At 48.8% G+C, this 16,722-nt stretch overlaps 2 long non-coding RNA genes across 4 annotated transcripts; one reads left to right on the top strand and one right to left on the bottom strand.

Annotated features, from left to right (window-relative positions):
- Positions 1-9,301: 9,301 nt before the first annotated feature.
- Positions 9,302-11,784, bottom strand: LOC120887577 (uncharacterized). Its single transcript, XR_005730885.2, has 2 exons — positions 10,308-11,784; positions 9,302-9,480 (listed from the first exon to the last, which is right to left on the bottom strand). It is a non-coding gene; the product is annotated as an uncharacterized LOC120887577 (long non-coding RNA).
- On the top strand, positions 9,803-16,467 carry LOC144367296 (uncharacterized). 3 transcript variants are annotated; one of them, XR_013426623.1, is made up of 3 exons: positions 9,803-10,069; positions 13,842-15,192; positions 16,295-16,467. It is a non-coding gene; the product is annotated as an uncharacterized LOC144367296 (long non-coding RNA). The 3 variants fall into 3 exon arrangements; XR_013426621.1 differs by having other exon boundaries at positions 13,842-16,467; XR_013426622.1 differs by having other exon boundaries at positions 10,905-16,467.
- Positions 16,468-16,722: the final 255 nt, after the last annotated feature.

The following is a 16,722-nucleotide window of genomic DNA, read 5'->3' as shown; positions in this document are numbered from 1 at the left end:
TGCCCTCGTTATTGAGCTCAGCTCGGAATCGGGCACAATCCTTAGTTGTGCCACTGCACATGGGCACACCTGACTGCTGAGAGGGATTGGGCTTATATGGCTCCTTCCTTCTCTTTTCCCTTTTACTTTCACAGTGCAGAGGTTTTCAGCACACGGGAATCTGGCGTGCACGCTTCCCCCCCCTCTCTCTCTCTCCCCGTGTATTTTCCTCTTTACTATCTTCTATAAAAGGAGCCTGCTGCTGATTGCAGCTGACGGAGCCGCCTGAGCCCATATCCACGCAACGCTAACCCAGATAGGGATTAGCATGACATCAGCCGCAGGAGGGAGCCTGGCAGCCCGCCAGCCTGTGAAAACGGACGCATTTGCGTCACCGTTCCCCTGGCAATGCTGCTCTGAACCTCGTCAGCTGTCCCCAGAGGCTTCTTCCTTAATATGTCAGCAGGCATTCCTGAGTCTTTAATGCTGAATTCTCTTTTCCTTTTCCAAAACACAGAGGTGACCAAGCAGCCAGAGTGTCCTGCCGCTGTGATATTGAAAATGCATCTCTTTCATGAAATAGGTGTTTGTTCTGTTCACATCATGGGGGGCGGCGGGAGGGGTGGGAGGAGGTTTAGATTTCTGCCTCTCCATGTTAGAGGACCTATTTTTGAAGAAACAGGGCAGCCGGCTCAGAGCTGGGAGCTGCTGCTCTGCTTTTGTCTTTCTTAGGAAAAGCCCTAATTCCCTCACCAGCTCACGGGAGCCCTCCAATTATCTTGGTACAGTGTGACATTCGCAGAGCAAATGGCTGTGAAAGACGCGGCTAGGACGTGCCCCCATTTGTGATCGTTCTCTGACCTGCTCTGGGCGGCTGCCCACTGCTCCCTGTGAGCCATGAGTAGAAAGCATGTCAGCCAGAGTATGCGAGGGCTCTTCCTCCGGCCTGTAACTTGATCTCTGCTTTCATGGCGGCACATTTTCCACTGAGAAGTGCGGTCTGGGAGTGGGCAGATGAAGCTGCACCCTCTCAGCCCTTCCTGCTATCTGCAGGACTGGGAACCTACCAATCCAATGCACAGCTCCCCTGGCATCAAGTCTCGGCGGTTAGGTAGCTGCTGCTGCAGTCAACCACATCTGGGGGTTGAGCAGTTTAGTGTGGAGGAATCCCTTGGCTTGGGGGCCATTAGGGTAGGCACATTCTGATGTTCACTTAGTCATAAGTGACCATGATAGGTGATGGGGCAAAGAGCCACTGTCCCCGAGTGAGCTTGGCAGCCAGATTCCCCATTAAGTGGCACTGTTGACAGCCATGGGTCCTGTCCTTCAGAAGCACGCTAAGGTCCCCCAGGGTGTGTGGCCAGGGAATCTGCCTCTGGGCAGGGGCTCCCGAGAGCACTGCTTCCTCACTCTGCCAGCTGCTAAGACAGTCCTGTTTCTGTTCCTCATTCAAAGTCTCCCCAGTGTGCCAAGTCCCTTAGAGCTCTGTGTCCCCGTCTGATGAAACAGTCACCCAGAGTGGAAAGGTTCAGGATCACTGGGCTTTAGAACTGAAAACAAAGTTTAGAGTCATCAGGAAGCTTGGACTTCTCATTTCATGTTAAGAATGAGAAATCTCCAGTTCAGTGTTCAGTGGCTTTGTAGGTATGGCCAAGCTGGCATCAGACCTGGCCCATGTTCAGCATTGACCTCTTCCCTTGGCGGGTAGTAGCCTGCTCCTGTCCAGAAGGAGGGCTGAACTGGGCTGGGCTGGGCTGGGCTGGGGTAACCCTAGTCTTGTGCTCCAGGTTAATATCCTGCCCAGTGCAGTTGGGGCTCTGGCACCAGGAGTCCCTGGGCAGCATGGAAGTGAGTGACTAGGACAGGGTGCCTGGGAGGTTTTCCCCTCAGTTCGCTGATTGGCCCCAGGAGAGTTTTCCCCTCTGCACACTCCCTAGCAATGTGGCCCATGTTCCTAGACAGTCAGAGGTGGCCCAGCAGTTGCTGCAGAGTTGGGGGCAGAGACCTGGATCATCCTGGGACAGACTTAACTAGAATCTTACTTTCTTTCCCCTGAGAGCCAGGAAAAGGTAACACAGGCTCACCAAGGATGCGGGAAGGGGCCTTTTCACCTGGACACAGCTTTACACGTCCAGAGTCAGTTTTCCTCCTCTGTCACTTCCCTCCCACCTCCACCTGTCTCCCATGCGCTAGTACCTGAAGGACTGGCAACTAAGTGTCTGAGCAAGGACTTTGGGATCAGATTCCTTGAGTTCCCCTTGATTGTTTGCAATCCCTCAGTCTCGGTGTCCTCGTGTGTAAAATCAAGGGAATAGTACTTATTTTAAAGAATGACGTAAGGATAGAGCAAGATAAAGTCTGTGGGGTCCCTGGCAAAGTGCCTGGCATAAACGTGACCAGCACACCTTGGTCGTTGCTATGGTTACCACTCAGAGAGCCACTTTGAGAGCATTCTCAAGACAATTTATAAATGCCAGCCTTGCTGGTGAGCAGGTGGGGATGCAGGCAGAATCCACCCACATGGTAAGGGCAACAGGGTGGTGGACATCACGCACGCTGTCCTGACCCTGAGCGGCAGATCTTGGGTCTGGCCTGCTTGGCAGCTCCTGGCAGTCTCCCATGTGTCTAGAGGTAGCTGTGGAACAGAGATCTTGCTCCCAGGCATGGCACTGAGGATCAGATGCCCAATTCAGTAGCCAGAGCCTTTGTTTCCCCAAAGGGACTGGGGCAGAGGTCCTGGGCACAGGAATAATTGGAACATCCCCTTTTAGTTTCTCAATGTCTCTTTTGCCATCATGGCAACTGATCGTGGGCTGGTGTGGGAATCAACCTTTCTCTTGCAAGCTTCAGAATGAGCCATTGGCAAATAGCTTTATGTATGGAAATGACAAATCCTTCATGTCACCTATGGGAATTCAGGCTTTAGAAGCTATGTGGGATGTTTGTTTTTGCCATTCTGTTCATTTGGGGGATAAGGAATCATATCTTACATGCATGTTACCCACGTCTCAGCATGTATGAGGCTCTGAGTTCTCTTACCAGCACTGCAAAAGAAAAAAGAAAAAAATCTCCACTCTGCATCCATGTCTGCACTGCTGGATCACTCCTCTGCCAGTGCTGCAGGCTTGGCTCTCCTGCTCCAGCCTCTACCACACGTGGCGATGTGGCTGGTGACTCCCGAGCTGGGCCTGCTTCGAGGCTCTGAGAGGCCCCTCTGTGTTTTCCCTGGTACTGAGGGGAGGACCATATTTGGGAATACTTGGGACATATTTTGAGGGAATCTTTTTTTCTTACAGGTTTTAGGAGTTTCAGTTACTCTTTGAGTGATAAAATTCACAATAGGACCATCAATCTTTTCATGTCTGTATCTATGCTCTTTTCATGGTTGGGTCATTGAACATTTTCAACAAAGACAAGAAAGCAACTCCCGTTCGGTTCCATATACACAAATCAATAAGTGTAATTCATCACATAAACAGAATTAAGGACAAGAATCACATGATCATCTCAATAGAGGCAGAAAAAGCCTTTGACAAAATCCAGCACCCATTCATGTTAAAAATGCTGGAGAAACAGGATAAAAGGAACTTACCTCAACAGTATAAAGGCTATAGGCCACAAACTCAAGACCAACATGAAGAAAAATTGAAAGCATTTTCTCTCAAATCGGGAACAAGACAAGATGTCCACTCTCACCACACCTATTCAATATAGTTCTTGAAACTCTGGAACAATTAGGCAAGAAAAGGAAATTAAAGGGATACCAACAGAAAAAGAAGTCAAATTATCTGTGTTTGCTAATGACATGATCTAATATCTATAAGAGCCAAAAAACAAAACAAACAAACAAAAAACTCCACCAGAAGACTTCTAGATCTGATCAATGAATTCAGCGAAGTAGCAGGATACAAGACCAAAAAAATTAAAAATCAGTATCTTTCCTATACTCCAATAATTAACGTGCTCAGAAAGAAATCAGAAAAACTATACCATTCACAATAACCTCGAAGAAATGAAAATACTTGGTCTAAATCTAACGAAAGAGGTGAGAGACCTCTACAGTGAAAACTACAGCACACTGAAGAAGGGGCTCTGCCTCCCGGTTGCCTGGGCCTGAGCTGCTTCCCCCACCCCGTGACCTGCCAGCATGACGTTCTGCCTCACTATGGGCCCAGAGCCATGAAACTGGCTGACCATGGACTGAACCTCCAAAAAGATGGGTCAAAAACGTGATATAGATTCAATGCAAACGTCATCAAAATACTGATGATATTCTTCACAGAGTTAGAAAAAAACAGTCCTAAAATCTGTTTGGAAAAATAAAAGACCCAGAGTACCAAGCAATACTGAGCAAGAAGGTAAAGCTCGAGGCATCAAATATCAGACCTCAAATTAATCCTATAGAGCTCTAGTAACAAAACCAACATGATATTGTCGCGGAGACAGACACAAAGACCAATGGAATAGAATAGAAGACACAGAGACAAACCTGATATCCTCCAAAGTTACCAAAAAGATAGCTCTTTTCAAAAATGGTGCTGGGATGTAGAGGAATGAAACTAAATCCCTGTCTCTCACCCTCCACAAAAGTCAACTCAAAGTGGATCAAAGACCTAGTAATGAGACCAGAAACCTTGCAACTAATAGAAGAAAACATAGGCTCAACACTCCTATGATTTCCTTAAAAAGACTCCTAAAACACAAGACAAGAAATAAAGCCAAGAATCAGTTAAGTGGGAGAGCATCAAATTTAAAAGCTCCCAATTTTTAAAAGCAAAGTTCTATTTCAGTGACTGCTACAGGTACGACTTGAGTCACCGGGAGTTTTGCTGGAGCTTGGGTCAGGGGCTCAGGACCCAGCTTCTGTCCTTGCAGAACTTGTATTCCAGGAACAACTAAAGCATTTGTAGATGTGTCATCAACCAAAACTAGAATTGGGTTCTAAAATGAAGCATCACTTGAACTGATGGCCTATCTTTATTTGTACAATTTTAGTTTTCGGTGGACACAACATCTTTTGTTTTATGTGGTGCTGACGATCGAAACCAGTGCCCTGCGCATGCAAGGTGAGCACATTACCGCTTGAGCCACATCCCCAGCCCAATTTGTACAATTTTAAATAGTTACCAGGCACTTATTGGTGACTTGAATTTGAACATCAAGGCTAAATTTCTTTTCAGAAAGCTTAGCTCGTCTGGTTTTGCTGGGCTTTGCTATACATAGATGAGCAGCAGTCCATGGTGAGAGCTGAATCCCTGAGATGTGGGTGGTTGTAGGTGCTGGATGACTGGGCTGAAAGGTCTCTCCCCTACCTGAAAATGTTGTGTTGTGTTGAAATTTATCTTAGAAAAGGACTGCTAAGTTAATATCACTTTGACAACTCATTTTTCTTTAGAGACGTGGAAAACAACTGTTTAAATACCCAGTTTATTTTCATGAGTCTGGCCCCTGGCTGATTTTGATTGGCAGCTCATTCATTTGTTTGCCCATCCATCTTTGGAAGATGGAGTGCCATGCACCAGGTTTAATATAGAAACACAGCATTTAGTAAGACGTGGTCCCAGCTCTCAGGAGCTGGCCACCCCGTTGGCAGAGCAGGCCTGGGGACACTTGGTCGTGTCATGCAACATATGTTTAGTGCTGTGATTCAGGTGGGTGACCACCTCCACTGAGTGTGGGCAGGCTTGAGAGAAGCTTCCAAGGAAGAGGTGACTTGGAGTGTGTGTCCTCGAATGTATGTCAAGGTACCTAAGCAAAAAACAAGAGCTTGGGTCTTATCTGCCTCTTTTTTCCTCCAGTCCCACGGTGCCTCTAAGGAGTTAGGCCACATGATCCAGCACACCCACTAGTCGGTCTATCCAGTAAGCTGCTTAGTATTCTATTTTGTGCAATCAGAGATTAACTTCCAAATTCACTGACACTAAAGATGAAACAGCTAATTATACAGGGTAATTGCATTTAAAGTCCTTGCCTCTGAATGACTGATGAAATCTTCTTTAAAGGCTGCTGATATTCGGTGCGCCAGCAAGCCGCGGTGCTGAAGGGGCAGTGTATTTTTAGGCTGGTGGTGTGGGCACGGCTCCAGGCTTTCTCCCAGTGCCTTTCCTTGAACTCTGGACCTTTAAAAAGAATGCTTTTGTCCTCTTTTATCTCTGCTTCACAGTTAATTGTTCATCTGGTTGAAGTAAATCAGAGAAGCACATGAGTGGGTGTGTGCACACATGTACCTTTAAGGAGAGAGAAAACCAGACAGAGAAAAAGGGAAAAAAAAATAACCTGAAGCTTCAGAAATAGTAAAATAGCACGTACAGATAGTTAAGACAATTTGCAAAACGCAGTGCGTATAGATTAGAGTAGGACAATTGTGTGATAACACGATAGCACTGCTTGTTTTATAGAAGTTTCCTATGTAATAAAGTCAATGACTTAAACTTGATCATTTCTAGCACTTTATGTGTGAAGTTGGAAATTTCAGGGTGTGTGCTCATTTTGGCCACTCACTGTGGGACGTACTCAGTCTTGAGACTTGATTCAGAGTCCACCACTCTCTATAAACATCTGGAAAAGGGAAGTGCCTGGTCCCACCGGTGGTGCCTCTGCAGTGGGATGCAGCTCAGAACTCGGCTGTGTTTAGAGGACGCTCACTTGACTTTTCTCCCAACTTGATGCTAGCTGAGGCTCCTGGAATCCTTTCAATTGGATGAAAAATGCAGGAAGTTATGTCAGATGAATCATCCCATCCTGCTGTGTGTCGCTTTTCAGAATCACTTCCTCTGGATAATTAATAAAAGATTGACAGGAAGAACGTCCCTGGAACGGCTAGCAGGCTGTTTTAGAATGCAGAAAAGGATGGGACTAGTTTAGAGGTGCAAACTAGTTTTTATTTTATTTTTCCCATTGTTCTGTCAAACTGAGCACCTACTTTTTGCCATTGAAGGATTTCTCATGGAGATGGAGGTGGCTTGAGTGATGGCAACGCTGACCCTTGTTGAAACATGGCGCGGAGTCTTCAGGGAGCAGTAACTGCAGGTCTCCCCAGTGGAAAGCACCTCAAACCTGCTGATAACCCCCAGAAGCCTGTCTACCAGCCTCTCCACAGCTTTGGCCTGGTGCATCTCTCATGCATCTGAAGGGCGGGGCAGATTTGAGTTCTTTTCTTTTTTTCTTTTCTTTTTTTCTGTCTTTATTTAAAATGGTGCAAAAATGTTTCCAGGTACTATACCAAGAATCCTACATCATTTTTTATCAGAAAACACTTAGTGCCCACTCACCATCCATGACCTTGAATTCTGCCGACTGAGCTGGGGATAATACACTTTCTTTGGGTCAGATGTTAAGTTGGTTGGAAGCCCTCTTTCCCCACTGTGCCTCTAATCTTTGCACCTCTAAACTAGTCCCATCCCTTTCTGCCATGATCCTTTCACATTTTACTCCAGCAAATACTGTGTTCTAACTCTACCGTCATGCTGATACACATTACAACTTTATTATACCATCCTAACAATCTTGCTAATTTTCAAAATATTAACTTTGGCACTAATTAGATGTGAGACCTTCTGGAAGTCACCTAAATGCCTTGAGCTTCCATTTTCCCAACTACAAAGTAAAAGGCCTGACCTAGAACATCTGTGTTCTCTCAGTGTCTGCATTCTGTGGTCTCCAGTGTGCCTGGGCCGGCTTTGGGCAGAATAGGCAGAAATGCTCACGGAGTTACTGTTGAAAGAAGTGAGGGCCCCCCTCTCTACTTCTGGAAATATCACCTGACCCTCAGTACTCCTTTCTTCCTACCCAGATCTCCCTAGTAGCTCCCTCCCAGACTATCATGGGTCTGCATCTAGCCCAAGAGCCAGGACCCAGAGGCCACAGGGGTGAGGCCCCATAGAGTCCAGCTCACCTCCTGCCACTCACTTCCTGAGCTTGACTATAACTTTCACTCTACTCCCCCACCATGCCTCAAGTAACCCCATTCCAATAAGACAGGACCTCTGTGACTCCCTAGATGAAAACTACTTCAGTGGTCTTCCACCTGCCACCTAGGAGCCCTGAGACCCGAAGATGTAAACACACCTCTCTAGCCAGAAGCAAAATATCGCTTTGAAAACTCATGTTTTGTCTTAAACATTCATAGAAAGTTTGGATTGCACTCCATGCCATAGCAACTCGTTTAAATATAAAAATGTGGTTAAAAAAAAAAAAAAAAAAACAAAAAAACCCTAGGGTGCTAACACACAAGGAGGTCTGAAGCCCAGAGAACACAGGGAATATTACTCGGTGCTGCAATAAGCCACGCGGTGCTCCTTGGTCCCTCCGCCCTGCACCTCCCCCAGCTTGCCTCCTGCAACATTCTTCGTGGCTTGAGAGGTATGGAAAGAAGGCAACGCATTTTGTGCAGTGGAAAGAAGGGTGGGAGCTTTGCTTGTGGTCCGTGGCACCCCCTCCCGTCTTCCCTCCTGTCCTCCCTATCGAGGTGCATTCTATGAATATTTAGTGACGTGAGTATTTCAGTGAGTTTCTAAGTCTCTAATCCTTCTTGGGGGCGGTGCTTGGAAGCCTGAGGAGGGTCTCCTCTCCTCTCCCCTCAGGGCATGCAGATTTGAGGGTGGGCTTTGCAGGTGCTGGTGGGCCATGACAGACACATGGGGCCCAGGTTGCTCCTATAGCCTGAGACCTGGGGTCTCCTGTTCTGGGCTCCAGAGCTCCTTAACTCTCAGTGTGTTGGACCCTCAGAGTCAGCAGAGCTGTAACACAGTCTGCCTGGCTGATTTCTTGTATTTAGGATTGTCCTAAGCATATCTGACAGGCCTTTGGTTTTGCCTCTAGGAGGGAAGGGGAGCTGCCACCCTGCTGGTGGTGCACTCAGGCCCTGGGGCAGGGTCTCGGGGAATATTGTACATTTGCACACTGAGGAGAGTGCAACCAGGGCAGGGCTGCGTGGGGTCAGATGGCTAGATACTGGAGGCTGGTTTGAAATGTGTATTTCAGACTAAGGCCAAGTGTGGCCTTAGCCAGAGCCAGCACCTGAGCTCTCACGTACAGCAGGGTACTAACAAGGGACTCACATCTCCAGGGGCCCTGGGCATACTTCAACTGATTTTATGTTGCAGGACTCAAGGGCTGAGTGTTATTGCAGTGAGCCCATTAGCATCTGTGGGCCCTGGGGACACCTGAAGATCAGAACTGTGCAGAGGCTCTGCAATGGCTGCCCCGGAGCGGGAGAGGCTCAGCACAGTCGCCCGGCTGCACAGAGCAGAGTGATGTGCACAGCCTCAGAGGGAAGGGGGTTGGAACCTGGGAGGGGCAGCAACTGGAAAAAGAAAAGGTATTTTTCTACAGGTTTGTTTAATCAGCAATTGTGGCCTGGATGCCAGAATTTGCTCCAGGCTGGAGGTTAAAGTGACCCATGGCACAGGCAGGCTTCATGTTGGAGGAGGAAGCAGCCAGGGCAAGGTGCAGTGGGTGCTGGGAGCCAGCAGAATCATGGACAGATGGAGAGTCCCAATTCTGTGGAATAAATAAATAAGTGAATAAAAAGGGATAGTAGTTAGAAGGTTGAAATAAGGGGGGATAGAGCCAGTCTCGTTGGACGCAGAGAGGTCCAAGAGAATCACTATGTGTTAGAATACGGAGTCTCAGAGGTCAGCAGGATGGGTGGACTCAACCAGAAGGGTGGGGGACAGGACAGGGCTGGGCTCTGAGACCAGGGCTGGTCCAGGGCTGCAGTAAGCAACAGGCTGAATCCAAGCTCCCTGCTCACCACCTGCTCCCATGCAGCCAAGGCCCACAACACAGCCTCCCCTCTTTGGGTTTCCCAGCAGCAGATCTCCAGCTTCTCCTTCTATGCCATCCATGCTCTGTGCGTTTTAAGTGGCTTACTATTTAATCCTCGTGGCAACAACTTGGCAATTGGCTTTGGCTCAGGATTTCAGACCAGGAGCCAAGGTTCAGGAAGATTGAGTAGCCTTCCCAAGGTCACACAGCTAGTTAATATGAGCGCTGGGAGATGGAAGCAGATAAGTCTGCTTTCAGGACTTGTCTTCATTCTCCTTCACCAAAGCACTTGATGGGCTCATGGACCTCGGAGTTGGGACAGGTCAGTGAGGGGCCTCTGAAGAAGGTGCAATCCTCCTTTTTTGCACCCTCAAGAAGATGGGCACAGGGAAGTGGTTTATGTTCTTGCTTAGGAAATGGCAAACAAGTGAGAGGGAGAAAAGGAAAGAAAGGAGGGAAGAAGAAAAAGGAGGAAAGAAGGAAACCTCAGCTGCAATGAACATATTCAGGATTTTGTTGGCAGAAGGATCTAGAAGGAAGGCATTTTAGTTTGGGCATACCTGATATTGTGTGCATCACTTGGCTTCTGCTGCAGTCACTTGCTTTGCTTTGTCCTGGTCTTTCCCCTTTCGCTTGAGACACTTCTTTCCCAGGCGACTTCGTCTTCTCCAGATAGAGGTTCTAACCTGCTGCTAGTGGTGCCCCTCTCCTCCCACACCTCCTGGTTCCACCCAAGGCCCATGTTGGCCCAGGGCAGCACCCCAGCCTGCCAGGCTCCTGAGTGTGGCTAAGCCAGGACAGGGTGGAGAGCTCCTGCCCAAGGCCAGCAGGAGTAGCCCTTCTCAGGACCTGGCGCTGAGGGAGGCAGACGCTCCAGCAGCCTGGAACTGAAATGGGGAGTACTCTGAATCAGTTACCCAGGAGGCGTTTGGGAGAGACCGCCCTCAGACCTCAAGCAGCAATGCCACTGTGTAACTTTGGCCTGCTGACTGAGGGCTCTGGTCATACACACTGTGGAGCCTCTCCCGCTGCAGGGGACAGAAACATCCCTAGAGCTGAGCAGGTGGTGACAGAGCCAGGCTGTGCTAACCCCCAGGCCCACATGCTAAATGGCACAGGGATCAGCCAGCACCACAAAGCCTGCTGCTTGTCCTCAGGTATCAGAGGATGGAGGCCAAGGACCAACCAGAAGGCAAGGACCGAACCACAGAAAACAGTGAAAGGGGTAACAGGAGTTTACAAAAGGAGGATTCGGTGTAGAGAGAGATCCTGGTAAGGGCTGGAACTCGGGGGAGCTGGCTGGAGCACAGAAGGAAGGGCAGTCGGAGAGGTGAGGGGAGTGACACTGAGAGAAGGAATGTCCCCAACAGGATGGGATGTGGAAGATAGCACTACTGTCCTTTGTCACCCTTCTCCAAGGAATTTTGCAAATTGCATCCTGTGACTTTCAATAGACACATCCCTTTCTTGACGTGTTTGGAAATGTACAACCCTGGTCCCCGGCACAACACAGGTCTTCAAATCCTGTCCATTGGGCTTTAGGATTTGGAGGTTGAGGAAGGTTCAGATTCGTTCCTTCTAGCCTCTGAAGCCTCAGAGGCAATGTTTGGAAGCGTGGGCCACAGAAGAAGGAGGACGTGCTGGTCAGATGCTGGTCCTGGCCACCCGCTGGAGGGGGCGTATCAGCCATTAGCAGGAGGGCACTGGCTGTGCTGGGCCCTGGGCCATGCCGCCTTCCCACTTGGGTTCTGCAAGAAATTTCACAGGTCTGACACTGAGGTCCCATTTCTACTGAGTCACCTTGAGTTTTTCTTCCTTCTTGTAAAATATGACTCATTGATACACAAACCTTAATTCCCTGCATTCTTGCAAAAGTTCATTGCAAGGTAAGTCTCCTGACTCCTCTCTCATGGCTACTTATGTTTCAGGAAAGGGATGAGGCTCAGGGAGGAAGTAGCCACAGATCATTGACTAGCAGGCAGTCCAACTGTGATTCAGATCCAGGTCTGAATTCAAGGCCTGGGTTCTTTGGCTTCAACCCCACTGTACCCTGTGTTCATTCTCTGGGGATACGGGAAACGACATACTCCCAAATGGTTGCTTTGAACAGAAAGTGGTGGTTGCACAGATCTGTAGGCTGGATGCTGATGTCAGGGCCTCCAGGGCCACCTCCCTCTGAAATCAACGGATGCAAACTTTCCTGCCTCTCCCAGCTTCAGGTGATGCTAGCAGTTCTGGTTGCTCTGCGCTGTAGCTGCAGAGACTGTTCCAGTCTCTCCCTGTCTCCCACAGCCTTCTCCCTCTGTCTCTAAGGACACAGTCCTCTTTGGAGGGGGCCGTCCCTTCTCCAGCATGATCTCACCTTCTCTTGCTTGTATCTGCAGAAACCCTCGTTCCAAATAAGATCACGTCCATGGGGACTGCAGTTACGGCTACAGAAGGAGAGCCATCTGGAGAGAGCAGAGGCAGAGAGGTCTGCTAGGGAGCTGGCCACTCCACGGGGAGCAAGTGCTTAGTGCTCCCTGGGAGCGCACATGTTCTCTGTCGAACCTCCTTAATGTTAGCATGTGGGAGAAGAGGATATCTTGCAGGTGTGGGAGCACTGTCAGAAAATAATGCAACCTGGAGAGGGGTGAGCAAAAGGCGCATATTTAAATCTTCAACGCACTTGCTAAAACAGAGCATAAAAAAGGCAAAAGTCAGTGGGAGGAAGGGCAAGGAAGAGCAGCCAACACCATTCCAGGGCACAGCTGCTGTGCACCCTGGTGCTGAGCAGCATAGTGGCATTGCTCTCCTGGGAGGTTTTGAGTGGGTGCTCAGCATTGTGTTTATTTGCTTTCAACTTCCTGGTTGATGTTTTTCCTCATATCTTCTATGTCTTTGGATAATGTTAAAAGCTAACATTGATTCACAGACTTATGAGAACCAGGATTTTTTTAAAATATATTTTTTTAGATATTGATGGACCTTTATTTTATGCATTTATTTATATGCGGTGCTGAGACTCGAACCTAGTGCCTCACACATGCTAGGCAAGCGCTCTACCACTGAGCCATGACCCCAGCCCGAGAACCAGGATTTTTGACCTGAATCTCACTCTTGGACATCAGTAATAAATTTTAAAAAATAAACAACTTTTGGGAAGAACCAGAATTAACTAAGCAAGGCAAGGAAAATGGATAGGGTCTTATAACTACTTGCATTAATCCTAAGAAGACAACTCAGTCCATCCTGGAAACTCCTAGCAGGAAGTCACATTCAAAGTATGCTTCTTGCTCTCATTAAAGACCTTGGTTTAATGTCCATCACCCTCAAGATCTCCATAGCCACTTTGGTCTCAAGAATACAACAGGACAACTAGGAAACTGCGCGGGCCCCAGGGAGTGTCACGGGAAAGTGCACTGTCAGACCACCTGGGCTGGGAGATCTTGATATCTGCAGGGTACATCAGCTAGGGGCCCCAGAAAGACTGCGTACATGTTTGAATGTTCCAGGCTAAACACTGATCTTTGGCAATTAGCCATTTAAAATGGAGCAGCTTTCTGTTCCCAATTCCTCTCCTTTTATAGTCCTGACACTAATGGTCTTGTTCCTGTTCCCAGCTGTCCTCTTCCAAGGCCCAGGGCCACATTACTCCTTTCCAGGTGCAGATGCGCTTACCTTGGGAAGCACTCTATCTACAGGATGACATGACCCCAATGTCCTAATGACGTGTTGACGTGCACCCATTGCCAGCCTTCACCACAGCCAGCTTTCACCCAGGGGGTGCTGAGCCTGTCATGGCTGATACCCTAACATGAACCATGAATCGCCTTAGGCGTCTTTTTGGTATGATTGAATCATGATTGAATCCAGAGGTGTTTGACCACTGAGCCACATTCCCAGCCCTTTTTTATATTTTATTTTTAGAGACAGATTCTCTAAAAGAGATTCTCAGGGCCTTGATAAGTTGCTGAGGCTGGCTTTGAACTTGCAATTCTCCTGCCTCAGCCTCCCAAGCTGCTAGGATTGCAGGCATGCACCACCACGCCTGGCTATCTTAGACTTTTGATTGGACACTTATTAATTCAACCTCTTTTCCTTCGTCTTTTCAGGACTACGAAGTATCCTTGGGAGTGGATGAATACCTCCACCCCTGTCCTGTCTCACCCGTCCAGGCTGCCAGTACCAATGATGGGCTTCCAAGTCCCCTGCTTCACCCTAGTGACCTGGTCATGGGGGCTTCCAGACCAGCAGGGAATCTCTTCCTGCCTTTGGAGTCCCCACCTGCGCCCTCTGAACTCCAGACAGTGCCTCTGAATAGCACCTCCCTTTCTTCTTCTCCCCGCCCCCCGCCTCCCTAAGTTCTCTGTAGGGTGTTTCCAGGTGCTGGCCGCAGACGAAGTCCACAGATGCGAAATGCAGAGGTAGAAGTCACCCTCTTTCGCTGGGTCCAGGTATAACAGAATTTAAAATCCAGTCCCTGGAGTCACACAAACGTCCATATCCTCCGCTCACTCTTCTTGAGCTGAGGGTATTTTGGAACCCGAGAGGCAGCAGCTATGGCGGAAGCCAGTTTGTGGGTCCTTCCCATAGGCAAGCCATACCTGGAACACTCAAAATAGAGAATCCCTGCCTCAGCTCATTCCCCACACTCGTGGGCCCAGGGTAGAGGGTCTATCTAGACTCCCCCATGGCCCGCCTCAGGCGGTGTGGGCAGCGTCCACTGCAAAGGAGTGGCTCTCCCTAACACAGCCCTTGGCAGCTGAGTGCCCTGGGCCCCATGAGTTGACTGACTTGGGGTCTGGCCTCTGGCTTCCTTGCTGCTGCTCCTCCCCATTGGCAGAGGGCAGGAGGAGCACAAACCTGCCGAACCTGGTACCCGGTCTCTTCACATGTCCACTCATTAAGCTGCTTCATTTCAAGCTGGGGATATGGAGCATCTGGATGGTTTAAAACGACACATCCTACCTGGCTATGCCGTGCATAGGACGTTTTCCTGTCCTTCCTCCTCTACCCAGGGACAGTGTGTGTGCTCGTGTGATCTGACATATGATCTGCATGTAAATGAACCATCTTTAGGGACCAGGGACACAAGAACAGGTGAGCACAGCCTGCCTGCCTGGCAAGCTTTGAAGAGTTACTGATCAGAGGACGCAGGTACTACAGAAATCCACAGTGCTTCCGAAAATGCTGAACAGTAGGACATTTCTCAAAATGTCTCAGCCCTTCAGTATTTTACAGGAATTCCAACTCAAGCAGCTTTACGCAGTCATTATCACTTAATTACCAATATAAATCTCTCTAGCAACTTCCATAACTTCATTGCAAAGGAACACACATACCTCCTAAATCATCACCTCCTTTTCTCCCCCCAGATCATCCGCTGACAGATTTGTGGGGGCTCCAGGTTTCCTGAGCGATTCCTCTTGGAACACAGACGGTGCAGTTGTACCCCTTCTGCTGGTGAGGCTGCCGAGGGCAGGAGGCTAGGTTGTTTGCTTGAAAGGTTAAAGACTTTGGTGAACTTTTTAGTGATCCGAGGCCAAGTTTCCGGTATGCAATGAAAACTGAAACCCAGTTTTGGGTTTCCTTACCAAGTTCTCACAGAGCCCATTGTGACAAGAGATGTGCCACGGAGCAGGGACATGCAGCATCCAGCACAGCAGAGACACTCACTGGCCCTCAGTGCTGCTCTGGTTGGCCACCTGCTTTCTGTGTGGCCCCAGGCCTCACCTACCCTCACATCTGCTGTGTGGACCAAGCAGTCAGTACCCAGCAGTGTGGACCAAGTAGTCAGTACCCAGCAGTGTGGACCAAGCAGTCAGTACCCTTATGCCACTTACCCCTAGGGAGTCTTTACACTGTGCCTCATCTTGGGTGAAGTAGGGGATGCATGTTGAGACAGTGGCAGTCCTGGTCATCTTCTTGGTCATTGTCCCTCAGCTACTGTCCTTAGAGCCAAGTTAAGAGGACAGGATTTGGGCTCCTTCCTCAGTCCTCCTGAGGCCTTTCCTGGGAGCATACACAGTTTTCATTTGTAGAAACGACAGAAGGGAATCTCCCTCGCTCATGTTAGGCTCAGCTCTAAAGACTTCTCCTTCCTTTCACCCTGGGTCTCTGTTCCAGATACTCACACTCACCTGGCTTTCAACTTACAGAGAATGCTGGGAAGTAGTGTTCCCTGCATCAGCTAATGCCCTCCCAGATCCCTTCTGACTCCACAAGGTCCCAGAGTCAATGAAACGCTTTGATGACAGAAAACAAAGCCAGGCTTTGAAGTCAGACAGACCTGGCTCCAACAACTAACTCACATTTACTAGCTGTGCCACCCTGGGCAAGCTGCTTGACCCCTCTGAGCCTAGGTCCCTTCTCTGAAAACCTGGGCCAGTGCCAATGGCCAAGTTGTTGTCGTGAAATGAGAAGCTACTTAAATAAAGTGCAGAACAGAGTGCCTGACACATAGTGGTAAACAGTGGATTCTGCTTTTCTTTATTCATGCAATCTCTGCTGGGTTAAAAAGGCAGGCCTTAATAAATCTGAATATTGCTTCTGTCTTCACTTCTAGGGTTCTACTTCAAAAAGAGAAGGGAGAGAATGTGCAGTAAGTGTCTGAGGCCCCGATGAAGGCGTCACGCCACCACTGAATGCACTTTCCATTCAGATACTAGTGTATTAACTAGTCACTACTGTTGGAACTGAAAATAAAAGTGAGGCTCACTTCCTCAGCCCAGAGCCTGACCAGAGTGTCCCAATGGCTTGGTTTTTCCTGTAACAAACCCCAGGTCTGAGATTTGCAGCCCTGGGAGTCATGCAGACTGTGGAGCAACCATCCGGAGGGCGAGTGCCTAGAACGGTGCTTCTCTCATCCCACTGCTGGCCCTGCATTTCTGGGGGATTATTTCACCACACGGGTGGCCTGAGTCCTTGGCCTCCAGCCTCAGGGCGCATTCCAGCACTCTGGGCAAGCAAAAATCCACTGAGAGGCAAAGCTTC

Source organism: Ictidomys tridecemlineatus, chromosome 10 (genome assembly GCF_052094955.1).
Source record: "Ictidomys tridecemlineatus isolate mIctTri1 chromosome 10, mIctTri1.hap1, whole genome shotgun sequence".
Classification (NCBI taxonomy): Eukaryota; Metazoa; Chordata; class Mammalia; order Rodentia; family Sciuridae; genus Ictidomys; species Ictidomys tridecemlineatus.
Note: the sequence above shows the minus strand (reverse complement) of the source record. Positions and strands in the feature narration are given on the sequence as shown.